The sequence below is a fragment of the Diabrotica virgifera genome, chromosome 9 (assembly GCF_917563875.1).
Source record: "Diabrotica virgifera virgifera chromosome 9, PGI_DIABVI_V3a".
NCBI classification, from domain to species: Eukaryota; Metazoa; Arthropoda; class Insecta; order Coleoptera; family Chrysomelidae; genus Diabrotica; species Diabrotica virgifera.
In genome coordinates, this window is record NC_065451.1 from 37,617,689 (window position 1) to 37,629,498 (window position 11,810).

Below are 11,810 nucleotides of genomic sequence, written 5' to 3' on the forward strand. Positions count from 1 at the left end.
AATTAATTTAATTAATATGAAAATACATACACAAATTAATTATTTGACAAGGTTGTCAAAACCAAACTTTCAATATAATTAGTTAGCATGACGACGATCTTGGTTTCCATGACGATGATTCAAAACGACTGTTATTGTCTACCGATTTGACTTTCGAATATTATGTCAAAATAGTTTTATTTCATCGAATTGTCGCGTTAATTTCATTAAAACAGGAACACAATAAGATATATTTGAAATAAATTAGTAAATAATATCTAAATATTAGTTTATTGCATGTATTATAATTACTTTAAGGCCATATTAACATATCTAAATTAACACGCGTGCGGAAAAGTAAAAACCGCGTGCGGAAAAGTAACACGCGTGCGAAAAATAACACGCGTGCGGAAAAGTGAAACTTTTTAAACTAAAATGCGTGCGCGAAAGTAGACAGTTTTGCACGCTCGTAGAAAAACAATATTTACAATATTTTTTTGTTTACAATCTTCACATGTCGTATTAACATGTAGTTACCTATGTATTTTACAAACCAAGCTTATGTAATTAAATATTTAAGTATTTTAACAAATAAATGATATTATTTCGAATCGTGGTAACAATAAGTTATCAAACGGTGTTCAAAATTTTAATTTTTTTTTTTTCAAGTTTAGATGCTATAATAGTTGGTTCTAAATTAAGCGTTTGAAAAATGTCCCAGCTAGTACCTACTTGAACCACTTCAGAAAAACCTGGTAACTGGTACACTGGTAACCACTGTTTATTTCCATGGTTGCTTTAAATTCTTCGAAAATTTCCTTCCCAATACCTATGTATTACTTTTAATGTTTTGACACAATGATTCAAATTTTTTTATTAAAAATGTACTGTCTAATTATTTATTACAAATGTAATGTTTTCTAAACAAAACTATAGTTTAATTTTATGAATGGTACTGAACTGTTTATTTTCGGCATTTTCAAAGCACAATAATTATTCACAATTACCAAGACACTTGTTCACGGCTTATTTTACAACAAAAGGGAAATGGACCGTCCAAATAAAAATTTTTACCTAGAGATAATAAACTGGCAGATGTTGGAACCCTTGTATCAAGGACAAAACGTGACAAAGCTATGTATAAGCCAGTATCTTTTATTAGTTACTACATTCCGATACCGATACCAAAAATTTGACTACCAAGAGATTATAAAACAAAATCAAATATTGAGATTTTCAAGCTATATGTTACCTGAATATAAAAAGATATATGTATCTATAGTTACAACCAAAATTTCAAATTATATGCACTTTATGCACATTTATCTAAATATATGCAAAAATTTAAATTTTTGCATTTTTATGCATAATCTGCAAAATATGCAATTTGCATATTTGCCTAAGTATAATTATAATTTTAATTTACAATTTCGTTACGCCGCTGAATAGGAGTGACCAAATTCGAGAAAATCTAACCCAATCGAGACATTTCCGCTAGAGGAGTCATCCGTAATTATAATTGGGTAATAAACATAGAAATGAAAGTTGTCGATTCTCTCGAAAGATGTGAAATTGTCAACAAAGTAAATGTCGATGAAGTAGAACTTTGTTTTTACAACACTAGAACAGGTTAATTATGTAGCCTAAAGAAATGGAAGATATAGAGATGAATAATTTCTAGAAATTTCCCATTTGATGATATTTTCATGTAATGAAATCAAATCAATAAATTATTTTAGAATAATCAGAGAAATTAAATAGCTATTTATTTATTCATTTTAAACATTTAAATATGTCATAGTAGGGGAAGGTGGGGCAATGGCGACACCTTAAGCCAGTGGTTTCCAACCTTTTTGTACCTGCGCCCCCCTTTAAAAAAATAAAATTCTTGCGCCCCCTTAATTTTTTAACAATCTAATTTTACAAATTCTCAACTCAATCTTGAAAATTTGCTATCACTAGATAAGTATAGTGGGTAGGAACTCCTTGGAACTCCTTGGATAGTCCTATCAGGGAAACTGAATCAATCCCTGCCCCTCACAGATTCCAGGTGTTTCTTGGCCCGGGAAACTAGTACCTGCTTAGGGTCCCTTGTCCAGGGTTACGGATGAAGACCACAACGGCAGCCACGGCGGAGAGGGAAGCCTTCGGTACGGCGAGGATGGCGGAAGTGGCGACCCCGGATTTTAGGGTTAGTATAAAATCTAACACATGGAAATGGGAAGCAGCATTTTCATTACTGTGTTAAGGTGGAGAAAAAGTTTCGGAACAGTTCAATACGGACACTTTTAGGCGACAATTACTATATTAGATTGATACGGCTAAAACACTGCGATGGGGAAGGCAACGGAAAACCACCCCATTATAATCCCTAGTAAAGTTATCATGAAATCAATTAGTGAAACGAATAACATTACTGATCATGGGCTGCGGAACTCAAGATCCGGCAGGGGAAGGAATACAAAATTAAACCACAGGGCTTCCCAGGTCGCTAGCCAGCGAAATCTCTGTGAGCAAAACATCACCAGACATAAGATGAAAATGAAGAATCCGTATAAAATAGCTACATGGAATGTAACAACTTTATATGAAGCCGGTAAGCTGAGAAATCTACTCTCTGAAATGGACAGACTAAACATTACTATCATGGGGGTATGTGAAACAAGATGGCCAAATACAGGGAATTTCAGAGCACACGGATACGCCGTTTATTTTTCTGGAAATGAAGACCATATGCATCGAAACGGAGTAGCAATAATTATGAAAAAGCATATATGTGACTAACTTCATCCCAATGTTAGACAGAGTAATTTTAATACATCTGAATGCTAAACCTGTAAATATAAATATCATCCAAGTTTATGCTCCCACTACAGATGCAGATGAGCAGAAAATGGAAGAATGCTACCATCAAATAGAAGAAGTGCTAAAAACAACAAAGAAACACGAAACAACAATATTTACGGGAGACTTTAACGCCAAAGTTGGACAAAAGATGACACAAAACATCACCGGAAAGTTCGGCTTGGGAGAGAGAAATCAAAGAGGTGAGCGTCTAATAGAATTCTGCCAAGAAAATGACTTCGTCATTACAAATACCTGGTTTCAACTTCCAGAAAGGCGTCTCTATACGTAGAAATCCCCTCAAGATGGATATCAAGGTAAAATAGTACGGAATCAAATAGACTACATCCTAATAAACCATCGGTTTCGGAACAATATTAAAGATGTAAGAACTTACCCCGGCGCCGACATAAACTCAAATAATAATTTACTCTGCTCCAAAATACAAATTAAATTAAAGAAACTAACAAAGCCAACTAAGCCTAGTAAGATATATCTCGACCCCCTTAAAAACACCCAAACGCGCGAACACATAGCACAGCAGATAAATAGTAAAATGCACAGAATATCAAATATACCAAACGAAAACAGAACTATTAACGAATGTTGGTACGATATTCAAAACTCGATTTTAGAGGACGTAAGGGAATCTTTAAAAACACCTACAATGTTGGCAAAAAATGAATGGATGAACCAAGAAATTCTAGACTTGATGGAAGTTCGACGAAAATACAAAAATAGAAATATTATCAATTACCGTGAAATTAACAAACTCACAAAAAGAAAAATTAAACAGGCCAAAGAATCCTGGCTCGAGAATTCATGTAAAGAAATAGAAGACCTCCAAAAAAAAGCATGACAGTTTCAACCTCCACAAGAGACTTAAATATACCTCCGGAATTAGAAAACAGAAAAATGCTCACGTACTTAAAACCGCAGACGGAAAAATTTGTGATCACGAACAACAGTGCAAAGAATGGGAGAGACACATCAGTGACCTTTTTGACGATGCTTCTCGAGAAAATGCTCCAAATACTACCTGTGGCAACCAATTAGACAGAGGTCCCAGTATACTGAAGTCAGAAGTCATAAAAGCAATACAACAAGCCAAAAACAATAAAGCACCTGGACCAGATCAAATCCCTGTTGAGCTACTTAAACTTTTGGATGAGGAAAACATTACCTACTTGACTACTTTCTTTAACAAAATTTACAACGAAGGAAAAATACCAGATGATTGGTTGGAGTCACTGTTTATAACATTACCAAAGAAAAGCAGGCCCACCAAATGCAGCGATTTTAGACTAATCAGTTTGATGAGTCACACACTTAAGATACTTTTACAATGCGACAAGCGAGAGCTGGCGGCTGACCTTCTCGTATTCTGCATTTGTCGCTGTGTATTTTCGCTCAAGGTCACGCGCCACCTCTGGCTTGTCGGATTGTACGTATTATATAAAACCGAGTATTCCTTCTGTGCAAAACTAGAATGGGTAATAAGCAATTTGGATTTACAAATGGTCTAGGAACTAGAGAAGCACTATTTTGTATGCGCGTTCTATTACAAAAAAGTTGTGAATTCCGAAAGAACGTTTAGGTTTGTTTCATCGACTTCGAGAAAGCATTCGACCGAGTACAACATGATACACTGTTCGATTGCCTGCAGGCAGCAGGACTTGACCACTACGATATAAGACTGCTGAAATACTTATGTTACAATCAAGTAGCCTCTATCCAAATTGGAGACAGTCGTACTGAAAAACTGCCGATAAAACGTGGAGTACGACAAGGTTGTGTTTTATCACCCACCCTTTTTAATCTGTACTCTGAAGAAATCTTTAGGGAGGCTTTGGATGACAGACAAGAGGGAGTAAGGTTAGGCGGAGAAGTAATCAACAATATTAGATACGCTGACGATTCAGCCATTCTTGCTGAAAATTTACAAGATCTTCAGACACTACTAAATCTAGTCAGTGAAGCAAGCTATCGGAGAGGCCTTAAAATCAACATTTCAAAAACAAAGTGGATGGCAGTTGGAAAGATTAATATAGATCAAGGTCAGCTTTCTCTTGATGGAGAGGAGTTAGAACAGGTAAATCGGAAAGCTTTTATGACCTGGAAACCAGTTTTGTGTAATAGAAACCTGTCGATGGATATTCGAAAGAAGGTGCTGAAATGTTATGTGTGGTCTATCCTATTGTATGGTTGTGAGACATGGACGTTAAAAACCACAATGCTACACAAAATAGAAGCATTCGAATTGTGGTGCTATCGACGAATCCTAAAGATATCGTGGGTTTCGCACACTTCCAATGAAGATGTTCTTCAATTGATGAATTCGGAACGTCTGCTCATAAGCATCATAAAGAGGAGAAAAACAGAATACTTCGGCCATATAATTAGAGGACCTAAATACCATCTGCTTCGCCTTATAATACAAGAAAAAGTGGAGGGAAAGAGATGGATTGGTCGAAAGAAACTTTCATGGCTGCGTAATATTAGACAATGGTGTGGCTGCACAGTGGAAGAATTATTTCGCGCAGCAGCCGATAGAGAGAGATTTCAGGAAATTGTAAACATGATGACGGCCAACGTCTGAATACAGACACGGCACCTAAAGAAGAAGAAGAAGAAGATAAGTATATTATCATTTCCTGCTCTGCTGTCGTAAGGCCAAAATCATCATATTTTTCAATCACAAACGGGTTTATAATCCATTCTTATTTGGACATGTCAAGATCTGTAATGTAAAACGAGAATTATTGCTTCTGTAGACTGGTCAAATGATTATTAATAAGAACTTTACTTTCTTCTGTTTCATCAGCAAGACAGGTAATTTTAAAAGTGGGAAACATGTCAAAATTTTTCAAACTTATTATCCACAGTTCTAATTTTTTCATAAATGCAGTAATCTTGTCTTTCTGCGTAAATGTATGAATTTGAGGCTATTACATTGATTTATTTAAATACTGCAGTTTGCAAGAAAATCTTTGGAGAATATTAACTAAATACGCAAGGTTTACAAGAAATTTCGTGCCATAAAACAAGTTTGCTTATTCTCTATTATTATCAGTAAGAAATGTAAAATAAAAATGTGTATCATTTTTATTCGGTTGCGATGCGAAGGCAAACCAATCTTACTTTTTAATTAGAATACGGAGTGCAGTCCAGTTCCTTTAACCGCGATTTTCTGCTCTTATTGGAGCTTCATCAGAAGAAACGTAGGCACTGTTCTCCATACTCCAACCAAATTGCATCGAAAGGTTTTCCCACACATCGCAACCAAATGGATGATAATAGGTGGCTAGCGCCATCTGGCAATTGAAAGACGAAGTAAGAAATGTGGCGATCGCTTCTTTTAGCTTAGACACCCTTTGAAGTACTTTGACACGAGAAAGCCAACGTGCCTCACAATAATATAGAAGTGATCTGTATTCTGAACCCATGGCATTACACAATTTTGCGAAAAGCCTTCCTCATAATGGGCTGTTTCTAATAAAATTGACAGCTCTTATAATAACTTCAAATACTGTTAGTAGATCTTCATCCATATCTCTTAAATGCGTCCAAACTGCACGAGAAGCCACCTTTCGAACTCGTGCCTGTAGATTGGCGTTTTTTGCTGCCATAGATGAAGCTCCATCTGTACATAGTCCTACACAGTTCTCCCACAGAATGTCATTTTCATTAAAAAAATTATCAATGATATTAAAAGCTTCACTTGCTGTAGTATTGCCTTCAATAAGTTTACAGAATAACGTGTCTTCTCTAACATCAGTTTTCACAACATATCTTACATATGTTTTCAAGTGTGCATCCTTAAGAACATCGGTAGCCTCATCTACTTGCAACGCGAAAGAAGATAGTTTTACTTTTTCTATTAATTGATCGCAGAGATCTTCAGATATTCATGTTCCAATCGTAATACCTGCAAGTGGAATGATTTTAAGTTGATCAGCATATGATTCACTGAGCATCATAGCTATTATGCTAATAGATGCAGATAGTCTTAGATAGCAGGCAGATTCATTTTTTTGCCACCTATTCGACTTATTTGGTTTGTATTCGAAAATGATATTTTGGAAACAGCTGCATGCCCCCCTTGCACCACTCTCCACGCCCCACAGGTTGGAAACCACTGCCTTAAGCTATGGATCGATATAACACATTACTGAAAAGTAAATATATAGATATATTATAAATAATGCATTATATTGCTACAGTAATTAGCTAATTATATGTATAATTAGAATTTTATATTCACATTTTCATAAGAGTTATTTCATACTAAAAAAAAAAGATTAGCGAGTGTCGGCATTCCCCACCATACTGGGGTAATGCCGACACTGTTGGTGGGTAATACCGACATAGTATTTGGAAACTTAGAAAATAGCAAAATTATAACAGGAGACCTGCATGTTGAAAATAAACATTTTATTAAATTGAAATAGGAAAATATAATTAAAAAAATTTTTTTTATAAAAATCAAGGTAGAAAAATATTTTGCACAAAAGTCACTGACATAATTCTCTGCTGTATCATAACCGCTACATTTGGAATGAGCCCAATTAGAGCATAAAACACACGATGCCATAGTTCATTTGCTCGAAACTCTCCACAAATTACACACAGGTACTTCTTTATTGGAGTCACAATGGACATCAAACGTGTTATCGTCGTCATCATGATCGCAGATGGTTTTAATGTCAATATCTTCCAACGAGGAGTTGGAATCGAAATTAATTCGTCTTTTGTGTGTGTTATTTATCATTTTAAACCTGTCTTTTTGAAAACTGATTTTCCCATAGTACCCAACTCTTTTAAAAAATGTTTTCTCTGGTCTGTTCACTTGAACTTTTTTCCATTTTCTTTTTGTTTTCCTATACTTTTTGCCTACTGTAGAGACACCAGGTACCTCTACACAGGTGCTCCGAGGAGGCTACGGTAAAGCCGAAATACTGTACTGCTTTATATTTACATCTTAAAATGCACAAGATGTTAACAATTCGAATTTTAGTTCCTGACTTATTTGACTTACGGACCATAAAATATTATAGCTAAAAGCACATATTCAGCAATTTGCTTTTCTTGTTGGACGAAAAATACTGTCTTACGTCCTAAAGTAAATTTAGTTGTCTGTTTATATTTGATTCTATCTATCAGAGTTGTTCCAGGTATATGAAACTCTTTTGATACACCTTTTACTGATTTGCCATTCTGAACCTCTTTCATTGCATTAATGAGACCTGGAAAGTCCCTTTACAGTAATGATTTGTTTTTGTTATACTACAGAGGGAAAAAAATAATAACAAAACTTTATTTTTAAATTATTTATTAATTCAAAAAAAGTTCGTAGCAACACGAATCTACAGCCGCATCATTATTCCAGTTCAATCAGAGAGTGCTGCAAGCACCTCTTTTCAATCTAATAGCACATAAAACAACATCCAAAATGTTATTCTACATCCCATCAGACTGAAAACAATGGGGACCTTCTCTGGTAACACCTCCGAGGCTTCTACAATTTGCAAGCCATAACGGATGCTGAGACTAAGGAAGATGAGGGAATTTTACAATTTATAATTCACGTCCCATCTGCTCAGTGCGGTATTTGTTAATTATTTATTTATCTATGCACAACAACGTTGTGCATACCTCCATTGTCGCAACAAAACTTGATACGACGCCATGTTCGTATGCTCATCCGTCTCGACATGTCCGGAGTTACTGACGTAAAAGCTTGGCGAACTCTGTTTCGTAAGTCCTCATTCGAAACGGGTCTACCCCAAAATCCCGACAGCCAAAATCCCGACAGCCAAAATCCCGACGGCCAAAATACCGACACGCCAGAATCCCGACAGGCCAAAATAGATATAAACAGAATCCCAATACCGAATGTTTAGGTATACTTACCACGTGTTCAATAGAGGTTAGAAATTAGATGAAGTTCGTAAAATCAACACTTTTAGATGCACAAGGCAAACCTTTCACAACTAACTTAAAGCAACTGGCCGTAGTTATCATGATTGGCGCTACAGATTCAATGTATTTGACAGCGTATTGGTATACATAGGAAGTTGAAAAGAAGGGGTGTCGGTATTATCCACAGTGCCGGAATTGCACCACCTTCCCCTACCCACCTAATCTAAATATAAACGGATGTAAAATATTTGGTCTGCAACTGCAATTAAACATATCAAAGACAAAGATCATAATAGTGGATAGACTACATACCAATCATCCACACATAACCACAATTAATCCGTTTGGTATTGTGAGCTCGTACTTCCTATCTGGGATCATTGATCACAAACAAAGGGTCACTACAGGAAGAAATAACACGTAGATGTGATCTAGCAAAAGTTGCCACAGCAAAATTTACCACAAGATGGAAGGACTGTTGAATTTTAAGAGCGGTAAAGATGAGGTTGATCAACTGTTTAATATTCTCAATACTGACCTACGGATGTGAATCTTGGAACCTGAGACAATCATAAAATAGAAAGATAGACGCCACTGAAATGTTTTGTTGGAGACGAATGCTACGAATTCATTGGACCGCCCGTAGGCCAAATAATTCAATTTTAAGAGACCTAAAAGTTAGCCAACTACTCTCCAGTAAAGTTAATCTCCAATAATTAAAATACTTTGGATATGTTATGAGAGCAAACACAGAAAACATAGAAATACTCATTATACAAGGAAAGGTGGAAGGCCGAAAATCACAAGAAAGATCCCTAATAAGATATATCGATCAAACTACAGGAATATACAAAAGACCTATGCACGAGTTAAAAGAAATGACCAGATACAGAGATCTTTGGAGACGGACAATACACGACATTACGTCGACAACTACACTCCATCCGGATGGTTAGGATTGAAGAGAAACTCTATACTTTAGGCAGAGACTTTTGCAATCTTGCATTGTGCAAGAAAAATTACCATGGAATCTTTCGAATTAAACCGGCTCAATATATGCACAAAACAATATATGCATACGACAATCACAAACAAAGATGTTCTGAGAAAGATGAATAAAGAAATGGAAGTCTTAAACACAATCAAAACCAGAAAATTGGAATATCTCGGACATATTACACGTGGAGAGAGATACAACTTGCTCCAACTCATTATGCAGGGAAAGATTCAAGGAAAAAGAAGCATAGGGACACGCAGAATACCGTGGCTGCGCAACCTGAGAAAATGGTACGGATGTACATCAAATAAACTTTTCAGAGCAGCCGTCTCTAAACTCCGAATAGCTATGATAATTGCCAACCTCCGTCGCGCAGAATAGATCGCCACTTAAAGAAGAATATATGCACACATAGCCAATCAGCCATGGGAGCTCTCATAAGCCCTAAGTTGGACTGTAGAATAATATGGGAATACCGAGAGGAAGTCGATAGACTGTCGAAACATAAAGGCACGTATCCATTATGTTCGCGAACCTCTTGCGCTCCGCTCTCCTTGCAACTGCTCCAATCTATGCGGTATGCGCTCCTCTACATATAAACCGCCACTGGTTGGAGCGCTGGAGCGCAGTTCGGGAACGCGAACGTATCCATTATGTGGAGCGCGAACATATTGGATACGTGCCTTAAAAGTGTTAAGGCACTTATCCACTATGTTCCCGCTTCTCTCTCCGCGCTCCTGCAACTGCTCCGCATAGTGGATACGTTAGCGCTCCCTGACCTTGCAACAGTGCGCGCTCCGCCTCGGCGCTCCAATCACTGGCGGTTTATATGTAGAGGAGCGCATACCGCATCGATTGGAGCGGTTGCAAGGAGAGCGGAGCGCAAGAGGTTCGAGAACATAGTGGATACGTACCTTTACATTGGGGCATGGGTTCCACCTCACCGGGGAGTACACAGCATGACGTCGAAGTAATAGCTGATGCATTTACCAGAAGATTATCATCAACAAAATGCTTCAGTCTAGTAGTGATGTTGATTATAGTTACTTTCGAGTATTCGTTACAAATCGTTACTTTTGTATAAAGTAATCATTTACAGTATTCGTTACTTTGATTACTTTTGTATTTGAGTACCGGTAATCATATCGAGAATCGCATTTCTCAGTAGGTAGGTATTTTTGTATAAAGTAATCATTTACAGTATTCGTTACTTTGATTACTATTATTACTTTTGTTACTTTTGTATTTCAGTACCGATAATCATATCCAGAATCGTATTTCTCAATAGGTAGCTATTTGGTATAGGTATTCCGATATAACAACGACCTACATCGATCTGTTTAAGGGATAAAAATGATTTGATTACTATGATTACTTTTGTTACTTTTGAATTTGAGTACCGGTAATAATATCAAGAATCGTATTTCTCAGTAGGTAGGTATTTTGTATAGGTATTCCGATATAATAACGACCTTCACGAAGTACGAAGTAATCAAAGTAGATACAATAGTCGTTATTATTCGTCGCTCTGTTACGATTGGTACGAAGTAATCAGAGTAATCAAAGTAGATATAATAGTCGTTACTCGGTCTGATACGATTAGTATGAAGTAACGAAGTAATCAGAGTAATCAAAGTAATCAAAGTAGATACAATAGTCGTTACTAGCTCTGATACGATTGGTACGAAGTAACGAAGTAATCAGAGTAATCAAAATAACGATTTGCCTCTCTGTAAAGTAATCGTTAATTTCGGTATTCGTAAGTAACGAGTACTTTGTAACGAATAGTTACTTTTTCAACATCACTACAGTCTAGAGGTCGATTTATATAAATGATTTCCTGGAGATTTCTAGTATTCTTGTACCTGAATTTAACAATGATCTCTTGACTCGTCAATCATATAAAGCTTATGGTTAGGGAGCAAAGTATTCTAAATTTGCAGTCACTCGAGCGTTATGGGGACCTATTGGGTTGTGATTATTAAGTCCTAAAACCAAAAAAAAATTAAGTAAAATTTTCCATTTTAGTGGGTACTTTCCATTTTTTAATTTAATTTTCCATTTCCAA